The following is a 6,000-nucleotide window of genomic DNA, read 5'->3' on the forward strand; positions in this document are numbered from 1 at the left end:
AGGTCTGCAATTTTTTTTTTTTTTTGGTGAGGAAGATTGTTGCTGAGCTAACATCTGTACCAATCTCCCTCTATTTTGTATGTGGGATGCTGCCACAGCATGGCTTGACAAGCAGTGTACTGGTCCGCACCCGGGATCTGAACCCACGAATCCTGGGCCACCGAAGCAGAGTGTGCAAGCATAACCACTAGGCAATCAGGCCGGCCCCAAGAGTCTGCCTTTCTGAGAAGCCCCTCAGGTGGTTCTGATGCAGGTGGCTGGGGGACTCACACTTCAAGAAGCACTGAGCCAAATGCTCTGTTAAAGAACGAAAAAAGAAAAGAAGCCTTCTTGGCTTCAATAAGATTAGGAAACTGTCTACTCTCCCTCCCGTGGAGCCTCAGAGTCGCATGATAAAGGATCTGGGGAGTCCTGCAGTTTCTGAACTTATTTGACCACAGAAGCCTTTGTTTCCCGAGTAACACCATTTAATTTTGGAATATGCTTTAAGAAGTGCTGGCTTATCAACACGGTTTGATGATACATGTGTGAATTGGGGTCCTCTGGAATAATTTCTTGACCTATTCGATCCACATTAATTCTCTCGCTCTTCTCTGTTAGCTTTTTCTGGCTCCAAACCAAGACAGCTCACAGGGAAGGAAGACCACTGGCAAACATTCCTCTTTTCTTTCTCCAGCAAAGAGCAAGAGTTTCTTGCTGAGGACCAGGGTCCTCCCTTAGACCCAGGTGGCATTCACGGGTCCTTCCATATCCCTGGTCAGACTCACACTCTGTGATACGGGCACATCCAAGAACCTCTCCCTGGTTTCATGGGGAGACTGGCAGTGTATCATAGTGATGGAGCACGGAGACTTTGGGGTCCAACAGAGTTGGGTTCAAATCCACTCAACACCACCTGTGTGACAGCGGTCAAGACACTATACCTCTCAGAGCTTCCGTTTCCTTGTCTGTAAAATAGAGACAATACCGAGCTCATAATTTTGTTGTGAAGATCAAATGAGAGAACGGAAGCAAAGCATTGAGCGCAGTGCCTGGAGCAGAGTGAGCACCCAGGAACAAGGGTGATATAATTATTACTCACAGCATCAACAATAATATGAGCACGTACATACGGGCAGATAAGAATGAGTCTGGTGGAGGTGATCCGAACCAGCTGGAGATGCCCGGATGGAGCCAGCGGGTAATGAAATCCTCGTTATATGTTTACCCTTGCTACTTAGGCTGGTCATCCTCAAACTTGGCTGCACATTAAAATCCCCCGCAGCTCAGACCACCTAAATCATGAACTCTGGAGTGGAACCCAAGCATGAGGATTCTTTCAATCTCCAGCCCTAACTTTTCTTCTGAGTTCAAAGCCTACAGATCTGTCTATTTCACATCTCTTCTTGGATAACTCATCCTCCACATACCCAAAACTGACCTCCAGGTCTTCACTCCAGATCTGGACCTCTTCCATGTTCCTGCTTCCAATGAATGGCTCCAGCCAGTTCCAAGAGCCAGACTCCTAGAAGTCTCCTTGATTCCTCCCTTCCAACCACTGGCTCCTGTTGAGGGCTGACTGTTGCGACACTTCTTCGTCCTTCCCAGTATCTACTGTCCAGTCCAAGCTACCAGTGTCTCTCACCTGGACCACTGCAATAGCCTCCTGAGTGGCTTACACACATCCGTGTGGGTCCCCTGCAACCCATTCTCCTAGCTGCAGCCGGAACGATCTTCTCTGAACACAGGTCCAATCCTGTGCGCACACACTCACGCACACACACAAATTTCCACTTCCCATTGCTCATAGAAAAAGGACCAACTTCCTTGTCTCCAGGCTCCTCTTTGCTCCCTTCTATACAACACTGTCCTTCAGCCCCTCCTCCTGGCCATGCTCCCTCCATCCCCAGCGCCTTTGCAGATGCTGTTCCCGCTGCTTGGAGCACCTCCGCATCCCTCTCTCCCTGGATAGCTCCTACTTAACCTTCAGAACTCAGCTCAAGCAGCCACCTTAACCCCCACAACCGGGTCAAATCCTCCTTCTCAGGGGTCTCCCCAGCACCTACCTCCCCCTCATGGCACCTGTCAGAGTTGCAAGTGACAGTTGTCTGTGTCACTAATCGATGAACCTCCACCCTCACCAGACTATATGTTCCTTGAAGGCAACGTCTATTTCTGTCTTGCTTGTCATTGTTTTAAGCACATAGTAGGCAAGAGTAAATGTTTGAGTCCTGTTCAAGCAACTTCATTACAAACCGCTTTCCGGGGAATTTTCCCACCTGCATTTCTTACTGGTGGCCTTTAATGAGGAGTCCCAAAGAATGTGGAGTCATAGGTACGAGTTTTAATTAACTCCAATAGGCATTTAATGTAGATTTAATAAGACAGTTATTGTATGTTAATTAAATGTCAACTGATTGCTAAAAGGTTTTTGCAATTATTGAAGTTTACTAATTATCTAATAGATAAATCAGTTTCCCACGTAAATAACTAGCATCTACATAAGCAATAAATATGCCATTAGATTCCACACATTAACATATTGAAATTAGAGGTTAGCCCCTCGGGGAATTCTTGAAACCGGTGTCCAATCCAGGGGAGGAAGGTACCAACCGTTTCACAGCCGTGATGCCCCATCCTTTGGGAGACGGTCAGAAATCAGCTTGCAAAGCGGAGCCTGTTGGAAGCTGGAGCCCTTTTAGGAGTGCTTACTCACCACGCTTTCCAAAAGCAGAAAACTGGGAGCAGAGAGAAGGGTCAACGATGGAAAGATCCCTTCAAGTCCTGAGGCTCTGTCTTGTCAATTGTAAAATGGGGTCTCGTCAACTGTAAAAAGGCTCCCCACCCCGGGGCTTCTGTGAGCACTGCATGCCCACAGATGAGCGCCAAGCACAGTGCGTGCACAGCCCACGGGAGCAGCCTTCTGTTTTTCTCTCCACGGCTGGTTGGCCAAAGCCCCGACCCTTCTGGAATGCCTGTGTAACCTTGGGGAAATCACATCCCCTCCCCAGCCTCAGTTTCCCAATCTGGAAAACCGACCTCACGTGGTTGCACAGATGAAATGAAGCAAGTGCCATAAAGGCAAGTGAGGAGTACAGAGAGAAGGAAGGGAAGACAAGGCAAAGAAACGAGGATGTTTCGAAAGCAAAACTGGGAAACTGTCAACTCTCTACCATGTACTGGGCACTGTATCAGACACTGCCAGATATTTTCATTTAATCCTCATCTGCTCTCCAGCTCGAAGTTGTTCAAATCATCCCCATTTTAGAGACGAGGAAGGAGACACACAGAGACTAAGGGATTAGCAAAGGTTACACAGCAAGAGAGGGGCAGAGCCCCGGAGCTCAGCTGCAATGCTCTGTGTCTTTCCTGACCTCCCCCTACACCCTTGCCCTGCCACCTGGGGTCACTGGATTCCTTCTAAGAACAGCCTTTGCAAAACGGAAAGAAGAGTCATATCCAGGTCAGCATTACTCTGTTCCCGGCAATATTTCTAAGCACTTTCCATGTATAATCTTTCTTAATTCTGGCAATAACCCTATGAGGTTGGTGCTGTTATTTTACAATGAAAATACTGCTGGCACAGAGGGGCTTAGTAACTTACTCAAGGTCACACAGCTGATATAGGAAGGGCCGAACCCAGAACTTGAACCTGGGCAGGAAGTCTGGCTCCAGACTCTGCTAGGGCCAGGCCGCCCCTAACATTTGCAGGGCCCCAAGCAAAACCACAAATGGAGGCCCACATACCATAAACCTGAACGCTGAAAAATGAGAAACACATTGAATGAAATACCTTCATAAATGAACACTCACAAGAACCTGGAAGGCCAGATTCGCATTTAGATTCTTGGACTCACCGCGGTTCCACACTGACCACAGCCCAGCTGCCTTCTTTGTCCACACACAACACTCCAACGCCCGCCAGCAGTGTGGCCTGCCCTGGAGGATGGACCCAAGGAAGAGGCCCCCACAGGAAGTGGGGGTGGCGCCGTTTGGGCAGGGAACTGTGGTGTCCCAGGTACGTGAAACAGAATCTTCTTCTAGAGGAGAAGGAGGGTTCCAGGTGGGCACTTCCCCATGGCTTCCTCACCTCAGAGGAACAGGTGTGGCCAGAGCAGCTCCCTGGAGAGCGTGAGCCTCAGAGCTGGCGCCTCTCTTCTTTGAGTCTGGGGGTGGGAGTGGGGGCGGCTTTGCCCTGCAGCTCCCACCATGCTGCCCGTGTTAAGTGGTGGAGCTGAGATTTGAACCCAGCTCCTGACTCCAGAGTCTAAGCTCTTGGCCGTTACACTCCAAGGCCCAGGAAGCCGGCTCAGCCTGCATCTGGAGTCCTCTCTTTGAGGGACGGACTCGCCATGGGAGGGACCAAGGCAGAGCGCTCTGCCTTTGGAGTCAGACACAGGGGCGTTAACAGTCGCAGACACTAAGATACTGAGCAGCTCGCGTCAACTATCTGAGCTTCGGCTTCCTCATTTAAAAAATGAGGATAATCTTAACGAGTTCCCTTTGAAGAGTTGTTGTGGCATTAAATGACATAACGTTGGTAAAATACAGAGTTTGGTACCGGGCACGCGGTAAATTCTCGTACACGTCAGAGAGAGAGAGACGCCGTGTCTCTCTGTGTCTGTATCTATGTCTGTGCTAAGTCAGATCATCAAGGGCCTGTCTTCCCGCAGCTGCGAGTTCCCGACTCCGAATCCTGAGATGCCCTGTCTTTATGTCTCTATCAGGCCTCCCCCAGGACCCCCTTTCTCCGCACACCAGTTCTAAGGGTGCAGCAAGCTGAGGTCCTACAGCCACAGCTCGGCCAGGCCCGCCAGCCCCATGGGCACCTCCCCAGCTCTTCTGGGGGTCTTGTCTGGAGCCCTGGCTACTGAGGAGCCCCATTTGCAGGAATTCTCTTCCATGCTGATTTATCAGGGACCGTCTTTGGGAAATCCTCTTCCTTTCAGTGTCCAGGAGGCCAAGAGGAGCTTTCAGCCAATGAAAACTCACAGAGTAAATAAAGGGGGGCAAACCCCCCCAAGGGCTCCCAGGACCCCTGGGGTCAGAAGCCAGGGGCTGCATTTATGTGCAAATGGAGCCGGATTAGCAATTAGGGATTATCAGAGTCCCGAATTACATGCAGCTGCCAGATCTCTTTGTCCAGAGGGATCAAGGAGATTTCTTGGTCTCCCCCTGTGCACCCCCACCCCTCCCGTGTGCTGTCAGAGGTAGAAGGCCAGAGGGACTCACGCTGCCCATCTGGGGAGGGATGAGGAAGGGGTGGGGAGAGGGAGGCCTCCAATCGATAGGCAGCCCACGTGGCCTAGCTGCCGATGGCGGTCGATGACCCTTCCTGCTGATTCCTGCACATCTCCTCGGGAGTGGGGTCAGCAGTGAGCTCAGCACCTCAGCCAGACTCTGGGCTTTTTTTTTGCCCTCGCAGCACCTGGCCCTGAGAAGGGGGCATTCCAGACACACATCGTCAGGTGTGGCAGTCCCCAAGAAACCTTTCCCTGTGTTGACCCAATTCAGCAGCTTCGAGTCCACTCTGCGAACTTTAGCAGGGTCCTGCCCAAGTGACTCTGCTCCAAGAGCAGGAACAAGACCCCAATCTCCGACTGCCGGTCCAGAGCTCCAGTTCGACAATGGGGTGTGTGCACTTTGCAGCCAATGGTAAGCAGGCCAGAAACGCAGTACAATTTTTTTGGCATTTATCTTTACTAAATGCTGATGTAGAACCAGAATTTTTAAAAAATCCTTAATACTTAAAATGACCCTCACAGTTGTGTTTATCCCCATTTTAAAGCTGAGGAAGCCGAGGTTCAGAAGAGTTTGGTAGCTTGCCCAAGGTCACCCAGCAAGGAGGCCAGCATCAGGACTGTAGCCTTTGGACTGTCCCCAACTGCCTGGACCCTGGCAGTTCTGCAGCCTGGCCAACAAAGCTGAAGCCTGCTGAGAAGTCGGGATAACCCCCGGGCCAGAGGCTGTGTGCAGCCTGTGAGGGACACACAGCATCTGGACTCCAGGTGCCCTGGGGTC

Source organism: Equus asinus, chromosome 5 (assembly GCF_041296235.1).
Source record: "Equus asinus isolate D_3611 breed Donkey chromosome 5, EquAss-T2T_v2, whole genome shotgun sequence".
Taxonomy (NCBI): Eukaryota; Metazoa; Chordata; class Mammalia; order Perissodactyla; family Equidae; genus Equus; species Equus asinus.